Source organism: Solanum tuberosum, unplaced genomic scaffold (assembly GCF_000226075.1).
Source record: "Solanum tuberosum cultivar DM 1-3 516 R44 unplaced genomic scaffold, SolTub_3.0 scf00296, whole genome shotgun sequence".
Taxonomy (NCBI): Eukaryota; Viridiplantae; Streptophyta; class Magnoliopsida; order Solanales; family Solanaceae; genus Solanum; species Solanum tuberosum.
The window spans coordinates 148,464-168,177 of NW_006239217.1; the positions used below are offsets into that span (position 1 = coordinate 148,464).

Below are 19,714 nucleotides of genomic sequence, written 5' to 3' on the forward strand. Positions count from 1 at the left end.
CGCTATGTATCCCGCTATGTGGAATGTATCAAACCTAATGTATCCCGTGCACAACGCTATGTATCCCGCAAACATCATTTTTAAGGAATTTTTGATAAATAGAAAACTAGAAGGGATAGAATGTTATTTAGTACTTATAATATGTGGTTCCTATAATTTATTTATTTTTAATTGATAAAATTTTAAAATAACATTACCAATATTAATTAATCCTATTGAATCCAGTTAATTTTATAGTTTTATTTATTAAAAAATAAGTAAAAGTAAATTTAGAATAATTCCACAAATAAGTTATTGATAATATAGAAAAAATAGTATAAATTATTATTTGAGAAATGTGACAACACAAAAAATATACTAATAGTTGAGATAATTTTTAAAATAAAATTATCATTTACTTTATTATGGATATTCACGCCTACTAGTCTTTTTCATCATCAATTAATATTTGCAAGGATTATTATTTAGATAGTATAAATAATAATAAAAAAAAAAGAGAGAAGGATAAAAATGTAAGAGCCACGAGAAAATAATGAATAAGATTACTCCATAAACATAGTGTTATCAAATTGCTCCATAAATATATAGAATAAATTACAATTTACAAATATAAAAAAAAAAATTATTTAATCACTCTGTTGCAGTTTTGCACGAGTAAAAATGAGTGATAAAATGTTTTGTTTGACATTTGCACAAGGATTTTACTTTTATAAAAATGATATTTTAAAAAACTTGTACATTATCAACTTTAACTAATCATTTTTATAAATAAATTACGTATGTTGAATAGTTTTATTAGGTTATTAGTTCACTAACTGCTTGTTGCTTGTTATAACTAAGTAGAGTTTCTGAAATGAGTTTTTTTTTCTCCTGATTTACATGCAAAATTAACCATAGAGTATTATGCTTGTTTGAATCAATAATTAGTAAAAAAAAATGTAGTTCATATATATTATTTGAGAAGAAAAATAATAAAAATAGAATCATCTTGTTTTACTTTTGATCAAAATTCATGTTTGCGATTAGTTAAATGTCCCTTAATTTCTTTTATTTAGAAAATATAGAATTTTAAAGAGCGCTGATATGACTTTTAGAGAATGTGAAATTCTCTGTTTGAGGAAAAAAAAATAGCAGAAACTAAAATTTTTTTTACATTAAACAATGTGGAATTTGCTTTTAGAGGAAAACCTAGTAGAAAAAACTGATTTTTTTTATAATAAAAAGAATGTGGAATTTGCTTTTAGAGAGAAACGTAATAGAAGAACACCAAATGAAGGGCCTATTTAATAATAATATAGATGGAAAAATAAATAAAAAGTAAAGTACATAATTTTCTGAGTTCTTATCGACTCCTTCTTTCATATCCGATCAAAATTCAAGAGTCTTCTTCATCTACTTTAGCTATATAATAAAAATGATAACCTTGGTAGGGATTTCATGAAATAAAAGAGTTGAATTTATATGAATAGAAATGAAGGAATACCAAAAGATATCTTAAAGTTTTAAATTAAATATTTAAAGGTTATGAATATGAAAAGATGAGAGTTATGGATATTAAGAGTATAAAAATTGAATAGGTAATTAGATATGAGTTTATTAATGTGAATATTTAAAGTAAATTAAGAAAATAATAATAAATAAATGAAAGAATTGAAAAAAAATAATTTAAAGCTAACAAACCATGTAGATTTGCACATTTTTAAACTACTAAATTTCTTTATTTATCATAAAAGATAATATTTTATCTACATAAATTATATTATTTATGAGAGGAGTTATGGAAAGAGGGAAAGTTGAGTAATTTATGTAGAAATTTTTGGATTTTTTTTAAATTATTATTATTATTGTTATTATTATTATTATTTTTATTATTATTATTATTATTATTATTATTAGTATTACTATTAGTATTATTATTATTATTACTATTAGTATTATTACTATTATTATTAGTATTATTATTAGTAGTATTATTATTACTACTACTATTATTATTTTTATTATTATTATTATTACTATTACTATTATTATTATTATTATTATTACTATTATTATTACTATTATTATTAGTATTATTATTATTATTATTACTATTACTATTACTATTACTATTACAATTACAATTACTATTATTATTATTATTATTATTATTATTATTATTACTATATACATACATACATACATATAGATGATAGATGATAGATGATAAATATTATTAAATTAGATATTTAATTAAACTTTAATCTAAGTAAGTCCAAAAGTCATGAACATTTTAATTGAAATGATATATATCATCTTAGTCTTTTAAATCAATTGTTAATTATGTTGTTTTTGTGTGAATGCTTCATGAGAAGTTGGTATTATTGAGATTGTATTTTATTTGGGATTATTGGGGTTGTTGGAAGGCTAAAACGATTGTTTATTCGACTCCAAAATCTCATAGCTCTTCCATTTTCTACTTTCTGGTAATCAAAATCCAAGTTTCACTATGCCCTCTATTTGGCACAGACAAGATAAAGATTTAGATTTATGCGGTACGATTTAACATACAATTTTAAAATTCAATATAAATGCAATTACAGTCGTTACAAGAAATTAGATCCTTCACAATACTCTTCTCTTGAACTAATTAAAGAGGGTGATTTAATAAATATAACTCATGATGGTTAATTTAAAAAACAATTCCACAAATGAACCGAAATCAACAAATATATTTTGATTCCTACTTCACGTGACTAATAATGCTAGTGTGATAAATAAGTCGGGAGAATCAAATATTATTATTAGATAAAATCAAAGAAATTAGCAAGTCATAACATTCTTGCAACTAACACAACTTCCTCCTCTTCTTTAAATCAGAAACATCAAACATTTTAATGGAGTAAAACTCAAACCTAATTAACTAAATAAAAACAAGGAAAAAAAGAAGCAAGAGCTAGCAGCTTAAATGTTGAACAAAGACGTCCACTATGTGATATGCACATATATACTTTTCATTTGTTCATGTTTAACACTTTTTCCTCTGTCTGATTTTTGAAGCTTTAAATACTGAATTCCATCATAACAATAATATTCATCTCTCAATCTACTGCTTCCAATATTAATTTCCATACAAAAAAAATAAAAATTCCATACACCTATCCCTCTTCTTCTTCTTTTTTTCAATCAATAGTAGTATTCCTAAAGATGGCTGATGCCTTTGTGTCATTTGCAGTTCAAAAATTGGGTGATTTCCTTATACAACAAGTTTCCCTGAGATCAAATCTGAGAGATGAAGTTAGATGGCTGAGAAATGAGCTATTCTTCATACAGTCTTTCCTCAGAGATGCAGAACAAAAGCAATGCGTTGATCAAAGAGTTCAACAATGGGTGTTTGAAATCAACTCTATTGCTAATGACGCTGTTGCTATACTCGAGACTTATAGCTTCGAGGCTGGTAAAGGTGCTAGTCGTTTCAAGGCTTGCGCTTGCATCTGTAAGAAGGAGAAGAAATTCTACAATGTCGCCAAGGAGATTCAATCACTCAAGAAACGAATCATGGATATCATTCGCAAGAGAGAGACTTATGGTATTACAAATATCAATAGTAATGCTGGAGAAGGGACAAGTAATCAGGTTACAACATTGAGGAGAACTAACTCATCTGTGGATGACCAGGATTACATTTTTGTTGGCTTTCAGGATGTTGTACAAACATTGCTAGCTGAACTTCTCAAAGTAGAGCCTCGTCGAAGCGTCCTCTCCATTTATTGCATGGGCGGATTAGGCAAGACCACTCTTGCAAGAAACCTCTACAGAAGTCCTAATATAATCTCTAGCTTCCCTACACGCACTTGGATATGTGTTTCTCAAGAGTACAACAAAATGGATCTTCTTAAGACTCATAAAATCCATCCAAGGTCGCACCAAGGAAACTCTAGATTTGTTGGAAAGGATGACGGAAAGAGATCTAGAAATTTACCATCATGATCTATTGAAAGAATGCAAATACCTTGTGGTGGTTGATGATGTATGGCAGAGAGAAGCATGGGAGAGTTTGAAAAGAGCATTCCCGGATAGCAAGAATGGCAGCAGAGTTATTATTACCACGTGGAAAGTGGATGTCGCTGAAAGAGCAGACGACAGAGGTTTTGTCCATAAACTTCGTTTCCTAAGCCCAGAAGAAAGTTGGGATCTCTTTTGTAGGAAACTGCTTGATGTTGGAGCAATGGTTCCAGAAATGGAAAGTCTAGCTAAGGATATGGTGGAGAAGTGTAGAGGCTTAGCTCTTGCAATTGTTGTATTGAGCGGACTACTTTCGCATAAAAAGGGGCTAGACGAATGGAAAAAGGTGAAAGATCACCTTTGGAAGAACATTAATTGAAGATAAATCTATTGAAATCTCCAACATACTATCATTAAGCTACAATGATTTGTCAACTGCGCTCAAGCAGTGTTTTTTGTACTTCAGTATTTTTCCAGAAGATAAAGTGCTCGAGGCAGAAAACATAATATGGTTGTGGATGGCTGAGGGTTTCATACCAAGGGGAGAAGAAAGAATGGAGGATGTCGCAGAAGGCTTCTTGAATGAGCTGATAAGACGAAGCTTGGTTCAAGTAGCTAAAACATTTTGGGAAAAAGTTACTGAATGTAGGGTTCATGATTTACTTCGTGATCTTGCGATACAAAAGGCATTGGAGGTAAACTTCTTTGACATTTATGATACAAGATACCACTCCATATCCTCCTCATGTATCAGACATGCCATTCATAGTCAAGGAGAAAGGTACCTCTCACTTGATCTTTCTAACTTGAAATTGAGGTCAATTATGGTCTTTGATCACAATTTTTCTAACACAAGTCTTATAAAGTTCAGTAGTGTGTTCCGACATTTATATGTGTTGTACTTGGATATTGAAGTTGGTTTTACACCTGGTGCCATAGGAAGTTTGTACCACCTTAAATTCTTACACTTGAGAGGTGTCTGTTATATTCCCTCTTCCATTGGCAACCTCAAGAATTTACAGACACTTCATGCCAATAGTAACTTTTTCTCATGCCACCTACCCCCCGAAACAGCTGACCTAATAAATCTAAGACATTTAGTTGCTCCGTATTCAAAACCTCTGAAACGTATAAGCAAACTCACAAGTCTTCAAGTTCTTAAAGACATTTATTGTGATCAGTGGAAAGATGTTGACCCTGTTGATTTAGTCAATCTTCGAGAATTAAGCATGACTAATATTACCAGATTTTACTCCTTAAACAACATTAGCAAATTGAAAAACCTTAGCACTCTCAGATTGTTGTGTCCTGGTGATGGACCATTCCCATCTCTTGAATTTGTTAATTGTTGTGTAAAGCTCCAGAAATTGTTCTTAAATGGGAGAATAGAGAAACTGCCTGATATGTTTTCAAATTCCATCACAATGATGATTCTTCAGTACTCACAACTGATAGAAGATCCGATGCCTAATTTGGGAATGTTGCCAAACCTAAGGGATCTCCAATTGAGAGGAGCTTATAAAGGAAAAGATATAACCTGCAATGATAACAGCTTCAGTCAACTAGAGTTCCTTCGTCTTGATAGTCTTGGGAGGCTAGAAAGATGGCATTTAGGCACAAGTGCGATGCCTCTGATTAAAGGTCTTTATATCTATGATTGTGAAAGGCTGAAGGAGATTCCAGAGAGAATGAAAGACGTGGTGAAGTTTTCCAAGCCTATATATGGGCGATAATAGGAAAGGTAAATATACAAACAAATCTCAATCCTCCATATCTTTGTTCATTTTTTCTTTTATATAAATAATATTTGTGTTAAACAGGAGATGAAGCTGTCACTTGAAGACATTCACCTTCATCTAGTTGGTTTGTCAAAGCATCAATCAAGTTGGATTATTTCAACAATTCAGCTTCTTCTTCTTTTTGTTTTGGTTTTCGAATGTTTCATTTTTTCTATTTTTGGCTTGTTTTAGTGTGTGGAATTTGGTTCAAACAGATTATTTTTTTTGGGGATTCTATGCTAAAATGATTTTGTGATGATTTAATTAAGGGAAAAAAGGCTCAAATATGCCGTTTAACTATTATAAATGACTCATTTATGTCATCGCCGTTACAAAACAGCTGAAAGCTAAAGCAGCTAACCAATCAATAGTCATTATACATCAAAATATATTTAGTGACTATAAGAAAATCAATTAGGCATCTTTTGAACTGTTTTGGGGGTATTTAATCTTCTTTTGAGAGTGAAAGAACCAAACAGACACCATAATATAATAAGTCCTTAAACTTGCCCATTAACAGAAGAGCTTTAAAAGATAATCTCCCTACACTAATAAGAACAGAATACCTAAGAATTCTTTGAAATCAAAGGTAAGAGAAGAGAAAGTAGATTGACTTAGGGTATGGGTCGGGTTAGGAAAATGGGTAGAGTGCGGGTGAGTTATTTTTTTAATGGGTCAGTGTTAGTTTATACGAGTCCACCACGTGCTATGGGACCGGGTCGCTGTTACACTAAAGTGCAGTAAAAGGAAACTAAAATGCAGAGTAAAAACAACAAGGAGTTTTACGTGGAAACCTCCTTGCTCAAGGGAGAAAAACCACGACCTGTCCAACATGATATTTCAACTTTCTTCACTATCTTCAAGCAACAAGTGAATACAGACTCCATTCAAACATGCAAGGATTCTTAATCCTACAACCTGTAACACCCCTATTACAGAGAGAGCCAAAGCAATACCTCTATTGCCCACTATATCAACTACCTCTAGTTAATACAAATGTAACAAACCGAAATCCTCACTATATTAATAAGAGCACTGGAACACGATTACAACCTTAAGATTCTAATTGCAATGATCAAACTACCGAATTACAAAGGAAATATTGAAATAACGAGTAATTAAAGATGGAAGAAGAATGGAGATGAGAAGCTTAGACTCTAGAAGAAGAGGAGAGGACAACCATTTTCTTCAATATGCATAATCCCTAAATCAGTGACCACTACCCCTTTTGATGGAACCATTCTCACATTCACTACTCGACTCGGATCCCAAATTAACCTGGCCCTATTGCTTGTTCTTGGCCCAATAGCTCTTTCCAGCTCAATAACTTGTGGGACCTTGGTATTCATATTGGGTTGGACTTGGTTCATAACAATACTCTCGTCCTCAATAAGAACCTTGTCCTCAAGGTTCGAGTAGAGCCACATGGACAATATAATATTGAATCTTCCAACTCGAGCGTGTGTAGAGAGCTGCGCTAGTGGTGCGAAGTTGAAACCAAACACTGTCAACTTGCAGAATTGAGGAAACAATTTCATTGCCTTCAGAGAATTCCATATTACCAAGAATCATAACAGAGGCCACAATTTAAAAAAAAAAAACGATCTGCTCTCTTTTGCCAAGCCAAACAATTGTCATTCTCTCTTTTATATTAACCGAGTTATGAGCAGAGGTAATACATGCTATTTATAGCAATAAGATTGTTGGAGATAGAAAAATGATTCAGGATCCCTCAATCTACACTTCTTGTTTACCTCCATGGGTGTCTCACAGAGAAGGAAGAGATAATGATGTTTCTGTTCCAGAATTATAACAAGAAGGGCTCGAGTGCTTGCGAGGAGAGAGGTTCTCATTGCTGCACCAGATGCTTTTCCAAGCTCTGCAAGTTGAATCTGTTGTGCCACAGTGTGCTCTTCAACACTTCTATGGCCACCGAAATGGGCAAGATACACATAAGCCTTGTTATAGTTTTAAACTTTCCACAACTAACCAAGATAGAAGTGTTTTTACTCTCAACAAGCACTGACTTGTGAACAACATAAGCATCAACAATTGAAGCACCTTTAACCAACTCAACCTCACTATAAATCATAGCCAAACTCCAATGATTATTTTCACAAGCTTGTAGTGCAGCAAATTCATACAGTGAAAAATTGGGAGGGAAGTCAACAGTTTTATCACCCAATTCCAAAGTGTCATACATTATCAGAATAATGAATTCATCAGCACCATATCCAACAAGAATATGCGCAAATTCAAGGGCAGGACCTATAGCATAACTAGCTAGTAAGCCCGGTGCGCCAAAGAAAATCGTGATATCCTCAAGCATAGAGAAATTACGCAACAGATGCTCAATCAACTTCGTCATGGACTTGATGCAGCCTTGTAGCCCTCCTGTGAGTTGTGCTAATAGTCGTTGTAGAAATCAAAATAACTTGGGAAGACATATAATATCCAAAGGTGCAAGTATCTCCCGTGATGCAACTCTTACGGAACTGTCATCACATAAACGATTCACCTCAGAGTATATATCATGCACTTCTGATTCCATCATTACCATCTCATCTGCAACATCCCACTTAGCAACACTTTGTTGTCCGAGATCCCACACTTGAGTCAGAAAGTTAGCATAAGCAATGAAGCAAAACTTGTTAGTATATCCCAACAACTGTAATGGATCCAAGTTCGTTGTATATGTATAAACTGTTGGATCCATGAAGTTGAAACTAATTTCTGGATCCCATACACAACGATTCGTCACAGTTCCATGAACAAAAACAATAGAGGAAATCATATTAGGATTAAATGAAAATTGACATAAAATATTGTGAGCATTGAATTCTTCAGTAGACATTCCACGCTCCACAAGAAGCATCATTTCATTAGAAGGCATGTTACTTGGTGGAATGTTATCCTCATTTTTTAGAAAAAAATTATCGAGATATAGATCATTAATAGTCTCAAGCTCCAAGGGAAACTTCGGAAGACATTTGTCACCAAATGTCTCAAATGCTTTATGTTTACTAGAGCTGTGATCCAGCGAAGTAGCAGTAGTATTGTACCTCTTTGACATCTCTTTTGGGGAACATTCATCAAACACTTGGACTTCGCTGCGTTCAGGGCCTACAGATTCTTCATCAAGCCTTTTGATTGGAGTCTTGGTTTGCACCTCTGCGACTACCTTAGGGCAGCAACTATGAAAAAATTCGTTGAGAGACTTGAGTGGCTGAATATCTTCCAAATCAGCTACAAATCTAGAGGCGGAAGAAGTTTCATGTACTTCTTTTGTGAAAACTCTGGTAGACATTTTGTCGAACAGATTGTCCCCAAGGCTTGAATGTTCAACGATAGAAGTGCCAAACAATTCTGGATGACTCTCGACATTATCAACACGACTTGAGTTTTCTTCGGCCAAAGGAGAAGCAATCTCACTGTTAAGGACTGTAGCAGCACTAATCCCGGCATCTTCTACTAGATACTGTGCAGATATAAATGAATATTTGTCCTCGATCTTCTGTAGCAAGGCAAGAATTCTGGTAATTTGAGCGTCCACCACAGGGCACTTTGCATCAGTTGGTTTCCAAAAACGCAGGGATAACTTCTTCTTAAAATGATTCCAATCAAAAAATTGTTTGTTGTGAAACATCCAATGGAACCACTCAAGGGCCTCACCATCAAGATAGAAGGAAGGAAGAGGCAGCCAGTGTTCCTCAGAGAAGCCTATGAAAGTGAAGTACCGCTCCGCTCTATAAATCCAGTCCTCTGGATCAGCGTGGCCACTAAATCGATCTAAAACCACCACTTCCGTTAGAGTACATAGATGAAAGCACCAATGTAACAAACCAAAATCCTCACTATATTAATAAGAGCACTGGAACACGATTACAATCTTAAGATTCTAATTGCAATAATCAAACTATCGAATTACAAAGGAAATATTGAAATAACGAGTAATTAAAGATAGAAGAAGAATAGAGATGAGAAACTTAGACTCTAGAAGAAGAGGAGAGGACAAACATTTTCTTCAACATGCATAATCCCTAAATCAGTGACCGCTACCCCTCAGAGGCATATCCAGAATTTTGAGATGATGGGTGCACTATTACAAAAAGGTGGATCTAAGATATAAATTTGATTGATTTAACATTTAGATTATTATCACTAAAAATAATTAAAATTTTAAAATTATAGGTCCAAAGTTATTTTTACCTATCCAAACCACTTAGAGAGACATTACCATTTTAAAAGGAAATAAACAAGATAACTAAAAGATTCAAATTTCTAATCTCACTTAGAGAGGTGCACCCAACATAATCGCACGGTATAATACTTCAAGTGTGGGTTCACATATCTATATTTAAATATTTTAAAAAAATATAACACTACTATATATGATTTCAGGAGGGGAGCATGGGTTCACGTGAACCCGGTGACCCCCTCCTGGATACGCCTCTGCTATCCCTTTTGATGGAACCATTCTCACATTCACTACTCGATCCGGATCCCAAATTAACCTGACCCTGTTGCTTGTTCTCGGCCCAATAACTACTTGAGTGACCTTGGTATTCATATTGGGTTGGACTTGGTTCATAACAACAAACTTCAATCACACCCTACACAGTTAACTCTAACTATGCTCATTGTTTGATGGAATAATAAAATATGATTCGTTCCTATATAAGTTGGAAACGTATCTTACAAGTTGAATCACACAAGACACATGCTTTTAAGTAAACTATTAAAATGGTATGGTCTGAATACATTTTTCCTAGGAGTGTCAAATGGGCGGGTTGGATTGAAATTGGAGATATTAAAATGGGTTGAAATTGAAATTGGGTTGAGTCCTGACCTGCCCAAGTTTACTTTGAGCACAAATGGATTGGGCTCCAATGGGCTTAAAAATGGGTTAATTCTTGACCCGTCCAATCTCCCGCTTAATCTCAATAATTTTAATATATTATTATTTAAGTTTTATAACCACAATTTGAATTTCAACTAAATAAAATTTTAAAAAAGAAGTTACACATGTATAGATAAATCCTAAAATTTATAAAATAGATAGTAATTCATATCTTTAATATAGTAACATATATTATATCAATGCAAATAAAGAGTCTTAAAACGAGTTGAAATTGGAGATTAAATTAGGCTCAATTGAGAATTCTCTTAAAATGGGTTAAGACTTGAATGAGTTGAGAATTGAGATTGAAACTAATTCAAATTATCTTGAGCCCAACCCTTAAAATTCTGGGCGGATTACCTACAATTGGGCTCAATTTTGACACCTCTAATTTTTCGGGCAAACCACATAAATTCCACTAGTTTAGGTCTTAATTATTAAGATTCCCAATAGTTTCAACTATTACTTCATGTACCACATTTTATGCTTAGGATACATGAGTCTGAATCCATGAGATACATGTATCTGCCGAATTTTAAAATTGATATACAAAATTTATTTATTTAAATTAATTGTTGAATTTTAAAATTGAGATACAAAATTTATTTATTTAAATTAATTGGTTGGAACTGATTTCCTTAATTAGAGGAGTAATTGAGGATTTTCAAAATAAATAGATAATTAATTTCATTTTATTATTCTTTGAAATAGTAAATTCATTAATATTATTAATATAAGATAAACATATGTATATCTTGGTAATGCAATTTGATTAATTTCAAATTATTACTCTTAAAATAATAAATTCATTAATTTGATGTATTTATTATCAATATATGATGTATCCAATAAACTAAACACTTAGATGCATGAGTGTCATACAATTACATTCATATGTATCATAGAAGTATCTAGCATTAATTTCATGTATTTGTTATAGGTATCTAGTATTGATATTATGTATCTATCTATATATATAATATTATAATTTCATGTATCTTTTATATGTATCTAGTATTAATTTGATGTATCTAGTATCAATTGCATATGTTATATCCAAAAACATGTATCTCGAATACATAATAAGCATATACATTTAATTATGTGTATTTAAATTTCATACGTTATATCCAAAACATGTATCTCGAATACATAAATAAGCATATACATTTAACTATGTGTATCTAAATATGAAATGTAGTTGAAACACATGAATTTAGGAACAAATCATGACTACAGAGTATCTGTCGTATCATTAATATCATCGTATTGTTAAAAATCATGTATCCGAAATTTAATGGTGGATACATATACATGGTCAGACACCCCATTACTAAAAATACAACTCAGATCTTAATTAAGATTACTACTTATTGGATACACATGTTTCAAGGGTTATATCAAAGTAATATTGGTACTACCAAATTCATGTCACAGTAACCAAAGAAAGCCTTAGAAGAACACTAACAAACAAAAACTCTCTACAATACTCCCTTTGATCCTTTTGTGTTGTGGTATAACATAATCAAAACTAAGATCCATTTCTTCCGGAGACAAACAATCAAGACACACTCTGAATTAAAGTTTTCTCTGTAGCAGTTACTTTGATTTGATCTAGTTATAAATGAATAATACAAATAATATTTGAGTTCAGGAGAATTTGTCGGCCATGGTGATGATATCTTGGAGAAGAAGAGAGTAGATTTAGCTATTGTTGGAATGAAATTGTACGATGAAATTCTTGAATCATAAAGGAGGAGACACAATTGAGTGATAAATATGGGAGGGGAGAATTAAGAGATAGTGGTTGATTGGGAGTGAAAGAGTTAATTAAGCAGATAATTAATCAATCATAGTTTTAAGTTATGTGGGTATCTAATAATCTAATTGTATCTTCAAAATAATATATTAATATATGATATAAAATATTAAAAGTGGTAGTATATGTAATTGCTTGAAAGTAAAGATAATATTAGTATATATAGTAGTGATGTATGTCTAATAAGGTAGTTTATCCTAATTTTTCCCTTTCCAGACCCATTTGTAGAATTTCAATGTTGTTGTTTGCCCCGGGGGGACTTGTGCCTTGGGACATAATTTCTGTCTTAAGACATAACTTGTGTAATTTATGCCTAGAGTATAACTTGTGTCATCCACTTTTAAATTCTTGGCTTGCAGTTAGCAGAGAATATATACTTTTCTTTACCATTAACCTCAAACTCTATCATCTTTCTACTTTAACACTTTTTCCCCTGTCTGATTTTTTAAGTTTTAAATACTGATTTGGTGTCACATTTTGTAATGCTTCAACAACATAAGCCAAACTTAGTGCAAATGGACCACTCTTATCATACACATTATTGACATTGCAAATATGGTTAATCTCTTTGGTGTTTGATTCACTTCTCACAAAACTGTTAAACAAAAACATTCCAAATAAAAGGAATGTGGTTAGAACTTTCATTCTCAAAATTGAATCCATATATGTATCTAGCCTCTCTATTATTGTATATCTTCCTATCTTCTATTTTGTCCGAGTTTCACCATCAATGCAAATTAAATATTCCATGCTATTGGTGCTACTTGTTTCTAGTTTTCACTAAATATTCATAGGAAACCATATTTTCAGTACAACTTCTTTGACTCTTGCATTTCTTTCGAAGATGTTCTGCAAAATATTTTCTTTTTGAGGAAAAGGTAATATCAGAAACAAATTATTATTTTTTACATTAAACAGTGTGGAATTGGCTTTTAGAGGAAAATCTAATAGAAGAAAGTAATTTTTTTTTTATAATAAAAGAATGTGGAATTTGCTTTTAGAAACGTAATAGAAGAAAATAGAACTTTTTATTTTATATTAAAGAGTTCTGAATTTGCTTTTAGAGTAACTAGTTTTGAGAACGTGCCTTGCACGTTTGACCTTTATTATTATATAAAATTGATATAAGCCTAACTTATGTATAGAAATATGTGTAAAATCAATCCAATTAACTTTTAAAAAATAATAAAATATACATGTCATCATATGCATACAAAATGAAAAAGGTTAAACAAAGCAAATTAATCTGAATAAGAAAGAATAACCGATAAATTAAAATTTTCATAAGAAAGTCTAGTGGACTAATATTTTATGTCCAATTATAAAGGAAGAAACTATGTATGTCGTGATAGAATTATTAGCTGCCCAAGAATAATTCATAATCAAGCATAATAATAAGTTAACAGATGATTAAGAGAGCCGACATATGAGAAATATCAATGGAACCCTTACCAATCACATTGAAGATGAATTTAGAAGAAGAAGAGGATGGGGAGAACATAAATGGATCTAGTCTAGCATGATTCACTGATCTGGCTATTTATAAAATTCTGAAAGCTTACTGTTAGAAGTTAAAAAGAACTTTAAAACATTGAATTGGTATGAGAAAATGATAAGTCATTCTAGAGTACTGAAATAAGTGGCAGAACCAAGGAAATTAATTCATCTATGTATACTCAAATACATATTAATCATATTATTGTAAAACTTAATATGATATTCTTAATTAATGATAGAATATTTAATAAATTAGATATTTTTATAACATTTTAATTAATAATAAATTTTTTTATAACATTTTAATTTAATATAGGGGAAAAACAACAATTTAACTTTTTCCTAAATTTCTTCCCACTTTTAATAATACTAGTTTCTGGCCACGTGCCACGCACGTGTATCCTAATTTGATTGACAATATTTTGTATAACTAGTTTCTGGTCACGTGCCACGCACGCGTATTCTAATTTGATTGATAATATTTTTTTATAACAATCTACATAATCAAAACATGTCTCTAATAAGTGTTATGTCCGGTATAAATTAGTATATATATAGATAGGGATAATATTAAAATATGTGTATGATGATAAATAGAAAATTTAATGTGAAAAATACTTAGAAGCTCTTACAAGTTCAATTTAAAGAATAGTAAAAAAATTGAGTTGATTATTCAATGTCATCTAAACTTGAAAAGTGTACCCATATAATATAGTTAGCTATGCACGGTATAAAATGAGTTCATTAGTAATATTATTAGGTGTAAATATGTGATATAATTATATTGTACCTAATACTTTTTTATAGATGTTATTTTTAATTGTATATATATTCTATTTCGATGATTCAATGATCTAAAGTTTTATTGTAGATATTGATATCTCTCTAGTTCTTGGTTTTTTTTTATCAACTTATTATGTTATTGATTTGCGACACGATTTTTTACGTTAATATCATTTTTTTACTTTAAGCAATTCCAAAAATGAACTAAAGAAAGAAGAATTTATCGCTAAGTTATTAATATGTAATAACTAAGTGGTATGCCCATTATAGCAAGTTAATTAAAAATTTTATGTAATAATAATTGAAGATGAAGATCAAAGTCTAAGCCTGTAACATTTATTATAATAGAGATAGAGAAAATTTCTTTCTTTACAAAGAGAGGTTGTTCGGATACTTAGCATCCCGTCAATAAAAGCTATATATGGAGAACAAAAAATTGATAAATTGATTTTTTTTAATTTGAATTTCATTTCAAGTTTTTCTTAAACAAATATGATGTATTCTTTTAGTTTAAATACGATTAAAAAGTCATTTAATCTAAAAACTTCACCACCAAATTGCAACATGCAAGTAGATAATAAATTAAATTTCCTAAACCAAATAAAATCAACAAAGTATTAAAGGAATTACTCTCTGACAATATGCACGGAAGTATATACATTTAAAACAATTAATCCTCGTGTTTATAACATTCAGTGAAAAATGTATTGTACATTACTAAATCATTCATTGGGACAAATAGTTCCGACTTAAAAGATAATTATTTTTAATATTAAATAACATATACCATCTCAAACATCTCAAGAATGAAATTTAAATCACATATAGATACATATGAATCATAGATATACCTGAAAAAGGAGAATTTCTGATCAATAGAACACAAATAGAATAATAGGGCAAAGACAACTTGTAAGCTTTTATAGAATATTGCAATGTAAAGAATAAGAAAAGGTTTTAAGAGAAAATTATTAATGCGGAAGACGAAAGAATAATGCGGAAGATGAAAGGTAGAATCAATCTTAATAACTAAACAAATAGTGAATGGCCATGTTCTGACTTAATCATAACTTAAGTGTGAAGCATTAAACTAATGTTGAAATGAGTGTAAACGGAAGAAGCTCAAAGGATAACAATTAAAGCCTCATTACGAAATGATAAACTCTAACACCTAACCATGTATATTTGGTCTAATTAACTTTTAATAAAAAAAATAGTGAAGGGTATTTTCGTAATTCAACTTTGAGGTTAGGGGCTTCCCACTTATAGTATATAATATGATATATGATATATGATGATATTATTATTATTATTATTATTATTATGTTTTTAATGAATTACTGACTTTTCAAATTCCTCAGGCATTTTACTATTTCATTAAAAAAAAATAGATTTCTAGCATCCCATAATATTCATATTTAATATATAAACTGACTTTTCAAATTCTTCATACATTTTACTATTTCATTAAAGAAAGTAGATTTTTAGCATCCCATAATATTTATATTTAATATATAATAACTAATAATATATGATTTAATTTTTTTTTAGTAAAGGGGTAAAATGGTATTTCAACTTTACACTTTGGAGCTTCCCACTTTTAGTAATACTAGTTTCTAACAACGTGCATCGCACGTTTATCCCTTACTATTGTTATATAATTTAAAATTATGTTAACAAATAGAAAATGTTTAAATCAACAATATTAATTTTACCAATTTTCATGTATTAAATAAAATACATAAAAAGGGATTGAGCATTTCGTATCAAACAAGAAATATGTGAAATTAATTAAGATAATATATTCTCTTAACTTTGTGTGCGTCTTTTTTATGATCTAAGTATCATTGATAACCTTTTATAGCCATGAATGGATAAAAAAATCAAGCATGCTTATTGACAAGATTGCCTATTTTATTTTAATGAGAAACGGAGCGTGAAATATGTGTATTAGTTAAGTAAAGTTCTAGAATTAAAAGGCTAATGAAAGAATACATGAAGATACACTTTCAAAAATTTACAAGATTAAAAGGCAATTACATCCAATATATAAAGTGACAAATAAAAAATTAACACACTGGACTTCATACATACATCTATTCCAAAAGCTCATAATAATAGCTAAAAGATCACGGCACTACAATGAGTTCATTAGAAATGTAAAAGAAATTATAAAAAACAATAATCTTCCTAATGGAGAACCGAAAGAGATATGAGGACTTAGGCATATCTAAAAAGAAGTCTTCTCCCATGTATTCTATTTACTCCTTAATTTATACTATTTCTTCCTGTCTTTTTTGCCTATCATAGATGCGATAATTTTTTTGATTATCTTCTTCTCAAGTTGAATGACAGTTTCTTTCATTTTTCAATAGTTATCATCCAGTTCTTAAATAGTAGTGAAAATGTCTATTCAAATCTATTTTCAGTTCTAAATAATAGTCGTTTAATATATAGATGGGAAGATGAAAAATACAAATCATAATTAGACTAAGTAAGAGAATTAACATTGCCACTAATTACTGCTCTAAACATGGAATCTAGTCTAGTTTGAATGAATAAGAAGATGAAAAATATAAATAATTGTAATTAGTAATAAATAGGGCAACTACAAACCATCTCATTAATTCTTTATTATGATATTATCTGAAATATATCTTTTCACATTCCAAACATTTAATTATTTGCTTAGTCCTTTGAGTTTCTTTTTCTTCTGTTAATAAGAAAAAACTGCACACCTTTAGAAAATGTGGAGCATTAATATAGAAATGCAAGTAAACCTAGAAATAGGGCTGTTAAACTTCTTATGTAATCCCCCTAAAACGTGTAATTAAGTCTTCCAACTTTTAAAATTTTACTATAAACCCTTGAGGTAATTTTAGTTTTACTATTTATTATTAAATTAATTAGATGTTTGCTTATTAACTCACCCTAGAACGTGTATTTAGTCTTAGTTAATTTAAATTTTACTATTTATTATTTAATTAATTAAATATTTGATTTAGTGTAGGGGTAAAATGGTAATTTAACTTTTCACTTTTGAAGCTTCCCACTTATAATAATATATATGATATGATGATATGATGATATGATATGATACAAGAAACTAAAACTTTGTAGAAAAATCACCAATATATATATATATATATATATAGAAATAAAATTCATATTTACGAAACGTAGCAAAATAATTTCAAACATAGCAGGAGTTTTTTTCCAAACATATACGAAATTTCGTGTATGAAAACAATGTAAAATTCATATGAAATATATATATATCTCACTTAAAGCTTAGAATTTTCGTTCACAATTTTTGTGTACGAAAAGTATATAAATTTGGTATGAAATATGTATATAACTATATAAATTTTGTATGAAGTTCATGCAGATTACTTAAAATTTAATACAACTACAACAATATTGTATACAACATTTATATCAAACTAAATACAATTACAATACCACCAAAGGATGTGGCACAATAGATGATGTTGCTCTTCTCTTAACTAAGGTCTCATATTCAACCCTGAGTATGAAAAAAATTCTTAGTAGCAAATGCTTCTCCTCAAATGGGACTCTACGGGGCGCGAATTCGAAATAGTCAGGCTTCAATGCAAGTGCCGAACATCAGGTGGGAGACTAGAAAAAAAAATACAACTACAATAACATACCTAAAATAAAAACAATTTTCATGTAGCTCATCTGTCATTGTATGATTATCACACAATTTTTGATACAATTCATAATTTTGAATTTCAATTAACTAATACTAAAATTCAATCCAAAACTAATTCAAATTTTACCTAAATAATCTCAAATTTATATTATAACTCATCTCGATATTTCAATTCTTTATGAGAAATCATGCATTCAAAACAAAATTCATTTACGACAAATTAATTTTGAGAACTTGAACTTAAAGTTCTGACAAAATATTTTATGGAATAACCTCCATGGCTGAATTCGAATTAATTTGTGCTGACTTATTGAATATTTTATTTCTTCTCTTCAAAGTAACAAAACGCATCTTCGAAAAATTGAGAAGCCATGCTCATAGATTCCCCAAATAAGGAAAACTAAAAAGAAAAGAAAGGTATCTATTAGGGGTGTACGTGATCGGCTTAGTTCAGATTTTCCAAATATCAAATCAAATCATTTGTGTTTGATTTTTAAATTTATAAATCAAATCAAACTAATAAAACTCGAGTTTTTCAATCTCGGATTTTTTTTGAAATTTTTCCGGTAAAGTATTCATACAAACGTATAATTAACTTGTGCTCCAAATATTTTTTCAATCCCACCAAAGTACAACTATCTAAGATGCTTTTTAAGAAAATAACACAAAATATGAGATGAGGGATGACACTTAAATATTCAACAAAAAATAATAATGAAATGACATAAAACAAATATTGTGAATTAATATGTCATTAGAAAAATGATTATAATTTAAAAGTACTAAATCATGCTAAAATAAATCTAATAAGTATTAATTGCTTGATTAAATATTTAAAAAAAATTAAAATTAGATTATGTATTTTAATTGTCTAAACCAATGTAAAACTAAAGAACAAATATTTAACATTATTGTCATTCTTTAGTGTTGAATTGCCGATGATCTTTGTCACGCCCCGAGCCTACACCCTGGGCGGGACCGGCACTCGGAGACCATTGCTGGCCCCAAGCGAACCCTTGGCCTGGCTTTCTTAACTCAGCGGAAATCTGGCTCAACAGAATGACTCAATGCCATGCAAAGACATAAACAACTTTACTAATAAAAATATGGCCCAAAGGGCAACTCGAGTCTCAAAATAGAATATTTACATATATACATAGATAAGAGACTCAAAACTAACTGACTGACTGTCTATGAAGCCTCTAAAATACTGAGATGGATGTTGGGACAAACCCCGCAACATCCTAATAAAACAAAACTAGGAACACAAAATATCC

The 19,714-nt window shown here is 30.3% G+C and overlaps 1 pseudogene; it reads left to right on the forward strand.

Moving 5' to 3' along the window:
* The first annotated feature begins 3,172 nt into the window (after positions 1 to 3,172).
* Positions 3,173 to 5,717, forward strand: LOC107062987 (disease resistance protein RPP13-like; annotated as a pseudogene).
* Positions 5,718 to 19,714: the final 13,997 nt, after the last annotated feature.